Consider the following 13,750-nt stretch of genomic DNA (forward strand, 5'->3'; position numbering starts at 1 on the left):
ATGGGCTGACAGACAGTATTGTTGGTTGGCCTTGGCATACATTTGGATGCATTTAACAAACCATTTTACAAAGCCCAACTTGAAGATTGGGGTGCCCCATGTGAGGATTATCAAAGGCAATAAAAAGTAGTTTTGTCTTACAGAAAGACTTAGCCCATTCGATATAGTATATGAAAGCCCTATTAACATCTACTGTGCGTAAAGCCTTTTATGCTATGAAGTGTGGGTGCAGTAAGAAGATTGGCAGCTCAATGGTTTGATTAGTGTGAAACGGTGAGACTACCTATGGTACGAAGACCACCCTAGCCCTAAGGACCTGAATGAAACGATCTTCCATCATTAAAGTTTACAAAGGACTGATGCATCTGAGAGAAGTGATTGATACCAGCAAGGCCAATAACAGAAGTGGAATGGTTTCAACGGTGGACCCATCAGGAGTGTGAGAACAGCATTCAAGTTCCACATGGGGCAGCAGCTCGATGACGCATTTGGCTTCAAGCATCTCCTCCGTGAACAGCTGAAGGAGCTCTGGGCTGAGGAAATTATGAATATGGCAGAATGTTTGGTGGCATTATGTGGACTACTGTCAGTCAGTCTCTGCTGCACTATCAAAAGTAGCCCTTTGTTAGGAGTAACGTTTTCCCTCTCTGGATGGGAAACCTCAATCTTCCCCTGACAGGTGTTTCATGAGCAGGGAACAGAAGGAGAGTTAATGCATTGGTGGGGGAGGAGCCCAGTTGGAGCCACCTCACTCCTTGCCCCAGCCGTTGCCCCTGCAACAACCTCATGCAAAGGTCTTGTGGGCTGCATGTCAAGCATCCGCTGGGTGGATGCTGATGGTTTAGCCTAGCCTGTGCTCTTGTGCGTCTGAAAGGTGGATCTTGGAGTGGAGGAGTCCAAGGCCTCATTGATTTAACTATGTTAGTGTTCATTTTGATGTCTTCCACCCCTTGCCTCTGCTGTTGCCTCCACAACAAACTACTGTAAAGGTCTTGGGGGCTAAATGTCATGAAAGGACACTCACTGGTACGCCTGCTGCTGGGTGGATGCTGAACTTTTAGACTTGCATGTGCTCTGGTGCTTCTGAAAGGTGGATCTTGGAGTGGAGAAGTCCAAGGACTCATTGATTTAGCTAGGTCTGTGTTCTTTTTGATCTTCTCCAGCATCTCATCGACATGTGGGTCAAAGAGATTCACCCATCAAAAGATACATAAAAAGCTAGAAACCAGAGATTTGGAGCTAAGCACAACACCGTAATATGATGCTGGTGTTTATACCCTTGGAGGTGATCCTTTACGTCATCCAAGGTGCATCTCATGTCAAATTACACCTTGCCTTTTGCGCCCTATGTGCTTGTTGGAGATGTGCCATTAGTTCTTCCACTTTTGTCCAGTGATGTGATTCACAACCAGGGAGCAGGCCAGTGTGTGGCAGTCCCCACATGGCAGTTGCCAGCATCAGTCCATTCGCTTTCTTTGTCGGGTGGTGTTGCATCACTGATTACCTATGCTGAGGCATGTTTGTGTGCCATGGACACCATAAGTGAGCCGGGTGGAACTTGACACAGGCTGGTTTGAAATTTTTCTCTTGAAATGATGACTTTGGGCTTTGCGGGATCCTAAAAATTTTTGGTACAAATTTTTATCATGCCTCTGAGCATGAACAGATACGGCACTGATCTGTCAGCTTTGGAAAAACTCTTCTCTACGAGGAAATCATTCTCTTCTTGCATCGCATGCATCTTCACCTTGAGATGATGGGTGAACCTTCTGGCTAACCTTGTGATTAACAGAAGTGTCATCACCAGGGGAAGCATTATTGGGGTAAATGTCTAGCTCTGGGTCGTCAGGGGAATCAACACAATAGACCTCTTAAGTGTTGCTCCTTCCCATGGGCACTATCCGCTCATAGTAAGGTTCCTGATGGGGGTATAGACTATTGGTGTCAGTCTGCATGAGGAGATTCAGGAGACTGTGGAGAGGGATGTGTCAGAGGTCCTTAGGTGGCAGTGGTGAAAGGGCGCACCAAGAGGCAGTGGAAAATGGTGACAAGCTTGTGGCACTGATCCTAACCGTTTTGGAGATAGGAAGTGCGAGATGCTCAAATGGTAGCTCCTCTTTGAAAGTTCAATCTATGTATCTTTTGGATAATGAAGGGTGTGGGTTTATGAATTGAAGGCTCAATGAGGATCTCACCTATACAGTGCTGGATGTATATTTTTCCTGCCTCATCTCTAGAACCTCCAAGAGCTGCAACTCAAGCGATTCCTAAATGGTGTCGGCTCATGGTGTTAAGGGTTCTCTTGGCTCCAGTTTCAAAGCAGTTTAGGCAGACCCCAGTAAAGGGTATTCTCTGTTAAGGCAGAAGAGGAGACATGGACTTGGTTAGACCTAGCATATCTTTCGGTGATTATCCCTGACTTTTTGCCTCTACCACCTTCGCTTTTAGATCCTTTGGGGACTTTGCCACTGCTGATCAGTGTCAAAGTACAAGTGTTCCCTGTGTAAAGTGTAATGTAATGGTAACTGGTTGGCCATGATTGGTAGGTTTGCCTTACTAGTAAAGTCTCTAGTGATGTGCACTGTGTGTGCCAGGGCTAGTAATGCAAAAGTGCGTGGAGAAGGGAACTCAGGCCTGCAGTGTATGGCCTGCGCACAGTTTGCTAAGTTAGCAATTTGTCCTGACAAGTGCAACCACTTGTCAGGCCTTACTTTCCCTTTTGCATACCCAGTGGGCACCCCTGTGGTAGGTCCCAGGTAACCCTGGGCAGGGTGCAGTGTAAGTAAAAGGCAGGACATATACTAAGGTGTGTGTTATGTCCCGCCAGTGTAAAACACTCCATTTCGTTTTTCACTGCAGAAAGGCCATCCTGCCCATAGGACAGAATGGGGGAGGCTGTGTGTTGGGTTTGTTAGCCTAGTTTCCTAGAAGTTTAAAATGGACAGGTGAAGTTTAGTATGTATGAAATCACAGCGTCATAACACACGTGTGCATCAAAGGTGAAGCGAGTCCCTGACGCGCTGGGAGCGTGTCATGGTGCACCGCAGGCGTTGGTGAAGAGCGCCTAGTAAGCGGGTGCATCAGAGGGGAAGTGAGACTCCGACACGCAGGGTGCGTGTCGTGGTGCACCACAGGCGCTGGTGAGGGGCGCCTGGTCGGTGTGTGCATCAGTGGTGAAGTGAGTCTCGGACGCACAGGGTGCGTGTGGGGGTGCACCTGATGTGCTGGTGAAGAGCGCCTGGTCATCGAGTGCACCGGAGGAGAAGTGAGGCTCGGACACGGTGAGCGTGTTGTGGTGCAACCGTAGGCATTTGTGAAGAGCGCCTGGATATCGGGGCACCGGAGTTGGAGTAAGTCTCAGTGAAGCAGTGTGCGTGCTTTGGTGCAACCTGGAACTGTGGAGGTGATCGGATGATCATCGTGTGCACCGGAAGAAAGTGAGTCTTTGCAGCGTGGTGTGCGTGTCTTGGTGCCAACTGAGACCACATAAGGAGTGCCTGGTGAACATGCACTCGACATGAAGTCCCATTAGTGTTGTGTGTGTGGCTTCGTGCCAGAGGAGAGCCGGAGGGTGCTGTGGTGAACGTGCACCCAGAGTAATGTAATCTAAGGGGCTTAGGGTATGTGTGCCCTGCGGCCGCCTGAAACCTTCATAACAGTCGAGGCCCGGACCAACAGCCCCGGAGGAGCTGAGCTGCCAGGCCAAGCCGCTGAGGCCCATTGAGAAAGATCTGCACTGAAGGCCCAGTTCGCTCACGGAAGAGAGGAGAGTGGCGTCGCGCCCCCAGGTAAGATGGATCGCGATCTGGGCCGGGTCCGGGCTCGGAGGGACACTCTCTCGGCCTCTCAGTCCGTCTGGCGACGTAAGCCTTTGCTTCGGCTCAGAGTGACCCAAGGAGTGGCAGTACTGGGGCCTGAGTGAGAAGCTGTACTTTATGTCATTGTGGATACCCGTGGGGGGCAACTGTTATCGAAGAGGCTGATTTTCATAATACACTTTGCCAATATTGCTGCTAACAAACTGCCTGACTGTCTTATGACACATGACATTATTTCTGCATAATGAAGAACATGATTGTAGCGCTACACATTGCATAATTTCTCCATTTCAAAGTACAGGAACTGCAGTGGCCCGCATTGCATTATCTCTTCATTGCAAAGTAGATGATTGTAGCTGGATTTAACCCAGATCTGTGACTGGCGGTGAATGCATGACTATGTTCAGTAAACCTCTACTATCTGGTACCAATTCCAGTTTTGTAAGCCTGTTGTTATTTTGCTTGCAAACCCCAGTTTGGACCCAGCTGTGTGCAAATCAGCTAGACCCAGCCCAAACTGCGAGGCCAGGTACTCCCTAGACCGGAAACGATGGATTTAACCCAGATCTCATGACTGGGGTGAATATTTGGTTTGTTCTGCATTCCGGCCATCATTTGTGTGTCTTTTGCTTTCTCGCCCTAAGTATGCCCATAAGTGGGTCCCGGGATCAGTGTGCCATTGGATTCAAGCTAGCCTGGCTGATGAGGAGCGATTCCCCCACCACTGGTCACAGGATGCTTGTTTCTGGTCCAGGGAGGACATTGCTTGGCAGTTCGGGCGGGACTGTTCCCATGAGGATCAGGGTCAAGACTGATTAGCATAAGGCTGCTTCTAAACTGGGGTGGCACGGTGAGCAAAATAACGATGGATTTTTCCCTGATCTCTTTAATCCATCCATCATTTGTGTGTCTTTTTTTTTTTTGAACGCAAGACTTTATTGACATCTGCACATTATACACAGCATTTTGCCTACAACCCTGAGGCCGGCTGCTACATATCTATCAATGTTTCGTTTGTAGTACACAGCTATTAAGCAGACAACCTGTGGTCCGGCAGCAATTTTCATCAGTATAGCAGAAAGTTCTATTCTTATTTTTGGACAAGTCTGAGTGTGTCTTACTTTTTCTCTTTTATAACCATAACCAAACATGTGACTCATTAGGTTCGGCCAGTACTATATACAAGGACAAATGTTACCATCTCCCACTTCCGCACAACATCACCCTCATTCATTCTGTCTCTTACATTCCCGGGACATCTCAGCAGAACTAGATATGTTACCCGTCAAGTCTAGTACCTCTCGATGTTGTCACTTGCATTCATCCATTGCGTTATTTAGTCTACGTCTTCCTCCTCCTCTGAACTATTTATATCTTCCTCCTGTAGAGGATCACATAAGTCTCCCCGGTAGCTGTTCCACGGAATCCAAAATCTTATTCCATTTGCGAGGATTAGCTCTCAATTGATATACTGCTCGCTCAATCACCAGAAGCATGTCCATGTTTCTGAACCACTGTGCCAAGGTCGGTGCTTCCGCCGCCCCCCATTTTTGCGCTATATCCCGTTTAGCAACCATGAGACCCACAACAACCCACTGCTGTCCCTGGCGTCTCAAATCATTCGGCCCCCACACATTCAGTAGGCAGACTCGGGGGTCAGGTGTAATGGATACCTCCAAAGTTTGTGAAATGGTACGTAGTACCTGTCGCCAATAAACAGCTATTACCGGACATTCCCAAAGTGTATGCCACAATGTTCCTTCCTCACCACATCCCCTTAGATAATACGGGTGTTCAGCCCTGTGCAGTTTATGTAAAGTGGTTCTCGTGAAGTAGACCCGGTGCAATATTTTAAATTGCACCAACCTGAATCGAGCTGAGATGCCGGCTTCCTTCGTGGATGCCATCGCGGCGTTCCAATCTGCCTCGTCCATTTCACCGAGTTCGCCCTCCCATTTTTCCCTCAATTTGTGTAGGGGGTCTGGCAAGTTATTTATTAGCTTCCGATATGTGAGGGAGGTGGCGCTAGTCTGCATATATTCAGTTAGGAGGCGATCTTCCAGCGGTGAGGATTCAGGGACCTCTGTTCCTACTTCGATAGCTGACAGAAGTGCGTGTCTTATTTGGATATATCGGTATGTTTCGTTAGGACCTAGGTTGTATTGCTGTTGAAGGTGTGCAAAGGGGATCACCCCGTCTTTTGTCCACATGTCTCCCACCGTGGATATTCCTATTTCGTCCCACTGGGTGAAACCTTTGCTACGTCGTAGGTGGCCTAGCGCCTTGGTGTCCCATAGAGGCGTAAGTTTTGTTATAACACCTCCCCACTTGAGCTTGGCCTGTGCTTTGTGCCATAGCGCAACTGTGTGCTTTGTCGGGCCTATTAGTTTTGCCGCCATTCCCTTATGGTATAGCGGGGCAAGTATACTGTGTGTTCCCAATTGCGCTCTGTCCGCAAGGTATGCCGGATCATTCTGTGGGGTATGCAGCCATTGGTTGAGAATCTTGAGGTGAGCCGCCCAGTACAGGGCTCGACAAATCCGAAAAATGGTACTAGTCCTGCAGGTCTAGTACCCCCTCGACCTGACTGCAACCCACTTGACCTCCGTCTCTGAAAACGGAGCAAAAGTGACAAGATAACAAGATTTAAAGGCATCTTTATTGCTCATTCCCTTTAGGAGCAATAAAAGTGCCTTTAAATCATGTTATCTTGTCACTTTTGCTCTGTTTTCAAAGACAGAGGACAAAAGTTAGTTTGACTTCCTACTCGCCAGAAAGGGCGAGTAGGACCTAAAAATAGCTCGTCCTGATCCATTCTCCCTCGCAAATGCGAGCGGGCGAGTGGATTTGTCGAGCCCTGCAGTAGTATAGTTGTATATTTGGCAGGGCTATCCCACCGTCATACCAACCACGGACGAGTTTTGCATGCGCTATACGAGCAGGGCGATCTCCCCATAGTGGACCCGTTATTTCAGCCGTCACTTTTCGAAAGTAGGAAGGTGGCACCAGAGTCGGTGTATTTTCCAATATATAGAGGAAGCGTGGCAGCGCCATCATTTTAAACAGCGCTGCCCGTCCCAGTAACGTCAGAGGAAGGGCCTTCCAATGTCTCACATCCGACCTCAGCCGAATGAGCGGTGGTAGCAGGTTTAACTCGTTAAAGACCTTGTCATCATGGGTGATGTGGATTCCCAGGTAACGGAAGGAGGTGCCGGACACCGCCAATGGGCAGCTGGCAGGAAGAAACGGCAGGGGACCTTTAAGTTTGTATATAACCGACTTTGACCAATTGATCGTGTAGCTGGACGTGTATCCGTGCTTATCACGCAGTGCCAGGAGTACCGGAACACCCCTTTTTGGGTCCGACAGGTAAATAGGCATGTCGTCAGCATAAAGGGAGACTCTGTCTTCCCAGCCGTCTCCCCAGTATATTCCCTTCAATAGTGGGGTGGCTCTAATTGTGGTTGCCAATGGTTCTAGAACCAAGGCGAACAGTAAGGGCGAGAGCGGGCATCCATTTGTGTGTCTTTTAGTTGTTGAACAGGACATGCAGGGCTCCCTGGATGCACATGTTCTGGCTTACAAACTGAGATCAACTGGGGGGGCGGAGCTTGCCAGCAACCAAGATGGCCGGATAAACCTGGAGCTCCGCTAGTGATGGCTAATTATCCTGAATAATCCTACACTGGCTTGGAAATTATGGTCCGGAATCTACAATCCTGAAAAGGCGTGAAGCTGAGGAGCGCGACGATATCCCCCAGACAGTGACCAGACGCCGGGATCTGGCCCATTGAGACGGTAGCTGGGAGGACACTGGGACGGGCCGCACGCCGCGCATTTGCATGAGCTCCCTCCTCCAGCTGCGTCGCGGTGTGGGTGGCGCTGCGGGGACTCTCCGACCGGCTCTCCGCCCGGCGGCTGTGCTGGCTGGCCCGGGCGTCTCTGCGAAGCGGACTGTAAGGCTGCCGGGAGGCTTGGCTGCACCCGCCTCCGAGCATTGACGAGTGGTGGGGCAGCTGGAGCCTCGTGGGATCTGCAGCGGCTCTGGTGAGTGCGGAGCGGCTGGGGGCCCGGAGCTGAACGTGAATCTTGCCATTACACCAGAGCAGATATTGGCGGGAAGCGGGGGTAGAAGAAGTCGCTGCAACTGGCAGGGTACGCCACGAATCAGCACATTGCGACCTCGGAGCACGACTTTGGGAGTTTGGAGTCCAAAAGAACACACAGACCCATATACTTAGTAGTGCACCGATAAAGGGCGTTAAGCAAAGGCCATTGTCGCACCACAAAGCGGCGGATCCACGCGCCATCTGCTTGGAGGGTGATGGAGCCACGAGTTGAGCGCTGCGACGGGGCGATCTGCAGCTGGGAGCACCACATGTAAGTGGTATACAACGTTTAGCACGCATTTTTTACCACGCACTACCATTACAACGCAGGCATTACCACGCATACCATTACAACGCATTGCGCTGGGGGGCGCTCTAGGATAGGGAATAAGTTTAATTTTATATCCAACACCTTCCCTAGTGTCCACGGGGACTGGAGTTGGAATATAAAATTATACTTACCACTATCCAGCACCTCAAAGCGCTATGCGTTGTAACGGTATTCGTTGTAAATACCGCGTTGTAAAGGTATGCGTGGTAATAGTATGCGTGCTAACGTCATACATCCCATGTAAGTGCATATCACCACAGTTGCTCGTGGATTTGAACCTGCAGTGCAGGAGGCGCACTGCCAAATAGTACGCACAGCAGAGGGTAGATGCAGGAGACCCGCCAGCCCTTGCAGCAACAGTAGGCGAAACAGCAGGGGGCTGACAGGGTAGCGACATCTGGAGCCTGCGTTGGGGAGCCTACGGTGCGCAATTGGGCATCCACAAAGGCACAACCTGGTGCAGGAGACTGTAAATCGACGCCGAGCCATAAGGAGAGGGGAGAGGTTTGATGCGACCCACACCTAGCAAGATGGGTCGGGGTGACAAAACGCAGGCGAAGATTTCCTTTGGGCAGCGGCGACGCAGTCACATGACGCTGCCAATACAGACAAAGACGACATGCGGGCTGATGGCGAAACACCGGATGACACAGACATCAAAGCAATGCTGTTGGCGATGGAAAAGGGCCTCCAAACCAGTATGGCCGCCATAGGCACGAAAATCGACGCTCTATCCTACAGGATGGACAGGATGGCGGAGCGGATTGATAAACACGCTGAAAGATTGGACATGTCTGAGCGGAGGCCCAAACAGAGCTCGACGCGGACCGCAAGAGGAGCGAAAAACTAATGCAAACCCTACTGGACAAGACCGAGGACTTGGAAGCGCGGTCCCGTCGCAGTAACCTAAAAATTACTGGCCTCCCCGAGAGGACTCAGACTGGCAATATGGAGAAATTCGTTGAAAAATTGCTGACTACACTACTAGGTGAGGACACATTCTCTCAAGTCTTCGTTGTAGAACGCGCTCACCGGTCATTGGGGCCCTGCCCGCGCCCGGGAGCTCCACCACGCCCCCTTATAGCTAAACTGCTAAACTATAGAGACAGGGATGCAGCACTACGGTTGGCCCGGGACAGGAAAACGCTTCAATATGAGGGATTAAACATATCCTTGTATACGGATTTCATTGCCAGGGTGCAAGAGGCTCGCAAACACTTTGCCCTCACAAGAATACATCTCAGAGAACTGGGACTGGACTATGCGATGCTTTACCCGGCAAAGCTGAGGGTTAACCGGCAGGGTCACTCCCACATATTTACGGACTCTCGAGCGTTGCAACAAGCTCTCAAACGCTGGTCTAAGGAACAACGCAGAGACACTGCTGATCCTACTAAAGCGGCGGACGGGAGCAGCCACCTTGATGATCAGGAGTGAACATCCACTAATGGTTTGAAGTTTGCTGCGGTAAGATGCGAGGGCTACGACACTTATGGGTTGATAAAGCTGGGAGACAGCAGCTGGCTGTCGCTATCGTAGTGCTGGACATCACAGTGTATGTGACAAGTCTCTATGGCTCTGACTAGGGCAGCCTCAGTTTCTTTAGGGACAGCATACAAATGGAGAGACTGGAAGCAACAGCGCTAGACTGAGGAAAGTGTACTCTGTCCAGATGACATGCCAGATGAAGCGGGAGGAACACTCCCCTAACATAGAGCATAGGCATTTGAAAATGATAGTTTCTGTAAGTTGTGGTGTTGGCACTGATAAGCAATGTCCTAGGATAGCTAGTGTTACCTAATAAACCACCGCGGGAGCAGCACGGGGCAGTTACACATTGGTGCTCGTTCCCCGCAAAAACCATGGGTGACTTGGCAACCTCGGCCCCTGCGCACAATGCTCCCGTTTGGATTCTTGGAACTTAAAACGTTGAGGGTAGGATTTTACGGGAGGTGGGGAGGGATTGGGATCCGTGATGCCAGGTTGGGGGAGGTCCGCTGTGGGAGGGGGGGGGGGTGGTTTTGTTATTGTCATGTACATAAAAGGATGTGGGGGGGGGGGTTTGCTGTTTTATTGTGTAAGCACACTGCCTGACCTGAGCTGCAAAGCCTATACTGCACATTTACTGCTTATACATAAACCCGATGGCCGATATGCCTGAGAAGACGCGAGGTGATATGCCAGCGGAATTCCGGGCCCTCACATGGAACGTACGTGGCCTTAATGACCACCGTAAGCTCCGAAAGGTACTAAGCTATCCCTAAAGACAGAAAGTTGACCTGGCCCTCTTACAGGAGACCCACCTACCACTCACGAGCAAGATGCTGCTCAATAAGGGATTAGCTGGGCGCATTGCGGCAGCAGGTTTCACGACTCACTCCAGAGGCGTGCTGACATGGGTCAACCCTAGATCGAAGCTGACATTAACGCTCCTGAAAGTTGACTCTGACAGTAGATATGTAATCTCGCAATGTGTAGGAATGGGACTGGAACTGTTGGTCTTAAATGTATATGGTTCGAATTATGATTCCCCGGACTTTTATCAGGGTCTGGCGCAGGTAGTACGTGCATTTCCTGCTACACAGGTGATGTGGGGAGGGGATCTAAACTTGGTATTGGACCCAGCTTTGGACAGATCGGCGGGACTCACTCGCAGGCCTGCTGCTGCTGCCCTAACACTCCAGGCTGAGCTCACTGCGATGGGACTAGAAGATGTATGGAGGCACAGACACCAGGAGAGGGGAGGTTATACGCATTACTCGGCGTACCATGACACACACACCAGGATTGATTACTGGATAGTGTCCTCTCCAGTGCTGACACGCATTAAGGCATGCACAGTCCTTGCACGTACTTTATCTGACCACTCCCCAATCCTGCTCATATTGGAGTCACCTAAGCACACAATCCCCCCATTCACATGGCGCTTCCCACCGTACTCATCATTACACCCCGTGTTCAGAGGCGGATTGGTGGAGGAAATTGACACCTTTTTTAAAATTAATGTAGGCTCAGTGGAAGACTTTTGCACAGTTTAGGAGACCTTCAAAGTATATATACGCGGTATTGCGATGTCAAAACACTTGAGTGTCCTGAAAACCATTAGGCAGAGGCTGTCAGAGATAGAAAAACAGCTTGCGTCCCTTGAGAGGAGACAGCAGTATACCCAGGACGAGGCAGTAGCTCAGAAGATTAAGGCCCTAATAACGGAATACAATGAAGAAGCGGACAGGGAAGTCCAACACATGGGGAAATATGCGACAGCCCGCACGTATGGGGAGGGGGAGCGGCCGAGCTCGCTCTTAGCAAAAATACTTAAGGGCAGTAGGGGTAATCCTTTAGTCACGGAACTGATGGCCTAGGATGGGCAAATGATCACAGATGAGAGGGACAGTGCAGATATGTTTCGAAGATATTACTCTGATCTTTACTCCTCCAAAAGCAGCAACCTCACTGATGAGACTAGGGACTATTTGGAGCATATAGAACTGCCCATGCTTACCAACGCACATCGAGAATTTCTAGCACTGCCCATAGAAAAAGATGAAATAATTGAAGCTCCGACGAGTATGCGTTCAGGTAGTTTCCCCTTGTATTGACGGCTTAACGGTGGGCTTTTATAAAGCGTTTCAGGAAAAGCTGGTTCCCCACTTGGCTAAGCTGCCAGCATCCATGAGAGAGGCTCTCATAGTTACTATACTAAAACCTGGAAAATTCCCGAGCGAATGCATCTCATACAGACCGCTATCCATGTTGAACGTGGATGCCAAGATATATGCAAAGATACTGGCAATCCGTCTGGCCCTTCTGGCCCCCGCGCTTGTGGCTCCCGAACAGGCGGGTTTCATCCCCAGCAGAAATTTGACGTATAACATTCGAACGGTTTTAGGCACCATACAACATATACAACAAGACACAAAAGCTGTAGCGGTTTTAATGGCCGTTCATGTCGCTAGTGCTGGGGAGGCTCGGCTTGGGTGAGCCGTTCCTACAAACGATAGGAGCATTGTACCATAAGCCCACTGCCAGGCTCCGTGTCAACGATCTGGTGACAGGCCCCATCCCGATTGGCAGAGGCAAGGCTGCCCTCTATCCCCACTGTTATACGAATTGGTAGTTGAACTACTAGCTTGCGCATTGCGCGAATACCATGGACATGAGGGCGTAAATTACCGCTCCCGGTGTGCAGGCATCTCCCAGTGCTCGTCAGCGTTTGGCTCACGGGAGCCATTTTAAACAATTCAAAAAGGGGGTAGGAGAGCCGCGAACATGTCACTGCCGGATTACCCTATTGCCTCATGGTCATTGCAGTTCATTATTCTTCGTTTAGTTCAAGGATCACATTGGGAGCGGTAATTGACCTGAGGAGATGACGGTGGCATGCCGAGCAACCTCTGAAAATATTTTTCCCTACTGATGAAGGTATTAAACCAGAAACACGTGTCTAGGGATATGATTTAAGAATATACGGGCACTGGCCATGAACTCTTTGAACATTTTGTGATCCTCGAACTAAAAACGAAGAATAATGAACTGCAATGACCATGAGGCAATGGGGTAATCCGGCAGTCACATGTTCGCGGCTCTCCCACCCCCCTTTTGAATTATTATTCTCAAGGTCAAGCTGCAGGCCAGGGCCTGCACTGCAGCCCTGCCGCCCTGCCAGTCAAGGCTGAAGTACTGGAGCACTGGAGGTTGAACAACCAAGAAGGGTCGGTAGCATGGTCTAGCCATGGGCCACACTACCACCCAGTCCCTACTGTTACGGCCGAAGGTTATGAGCAGCAGAGGATGGGTGCAGGGTCTGGCCACAGGTCAGGCTATGTACCAAATCCCCTGAGCAGCCAACCCAATTCAATGAATAAAAGAAAAGAAAAACTGTCAAAAAGTAAGTTACGGTTCTGGCTCAAATTTGTCAAGCCACTGAAACTTGCGAGCAATGGTTGGCAATGCACAGAAGACACAATACACACCATACCTCGCACCACCCACCATGGCAACATGTCGCTATCTTGACTGACCTTGTTTCTGTACCTGTCATGGGTTGTGTGCATTGCTAACATTAACTGTCATATTTCAGTAGTTTGACAATTTGAGCTTATACCATAACCCACTTATTAATTGTTGTTTGAGTGTGTAAACATATTTATGTACACACACTCTCGTGATAATGCAAAATCTGATTAAATACAATTGTCTGAATAATTTAATGTTCAGTAAATTGAATGCATTTCTATATATTATGCAGCCTCTGAATGAGACAATCAGCGAAAAAGATGCTAACTTAAGCATGTCAGAGCTGTCATTTTAGCATGAGTGCCTACTGTTTCTCCACCAAGCTGACCAGTGACACACAATACTTGCCAAAACATTTCAATTAGATCTTGAAAGAACAAGAAAATGCAGAGCCTCAATGCAATTATATAACTATCACAAAGACTACAACTGAGAAGCACAGTAGTTTGGTACGAATACACAGATCTGATAACTGT

General features: G+C 49.5%; 1 protein-coding gene across 1 annotated transcript in view; it reads right to left on the reverse strand.

Annotated features, from left to right (window-relative positions):
• Positions 1-13,750, reverse strand: part of LOC147751376 (uncharacterized) — a 204,919-nt gene that overhangs the window by 120,075 nt on the left and 71,094 nt on the right. The window lies entirely within an intron of this gene.

Source organism: Lissotriton vulgaris, chromosome 1_1 (genome assembly GCF_964263255.1).
Source record: "Lissotriton vulgaris chromosome 1_1, aLisVul1.2, whole genome shotgun sequence".
Classification (NCBI taxonomy): domain Eukaryota; kingdom Metazoa; phylum Chordata; class Amphibia; order Caudata; family Salamandridae; genus Lissotriton; species Lissotriton vulgaris.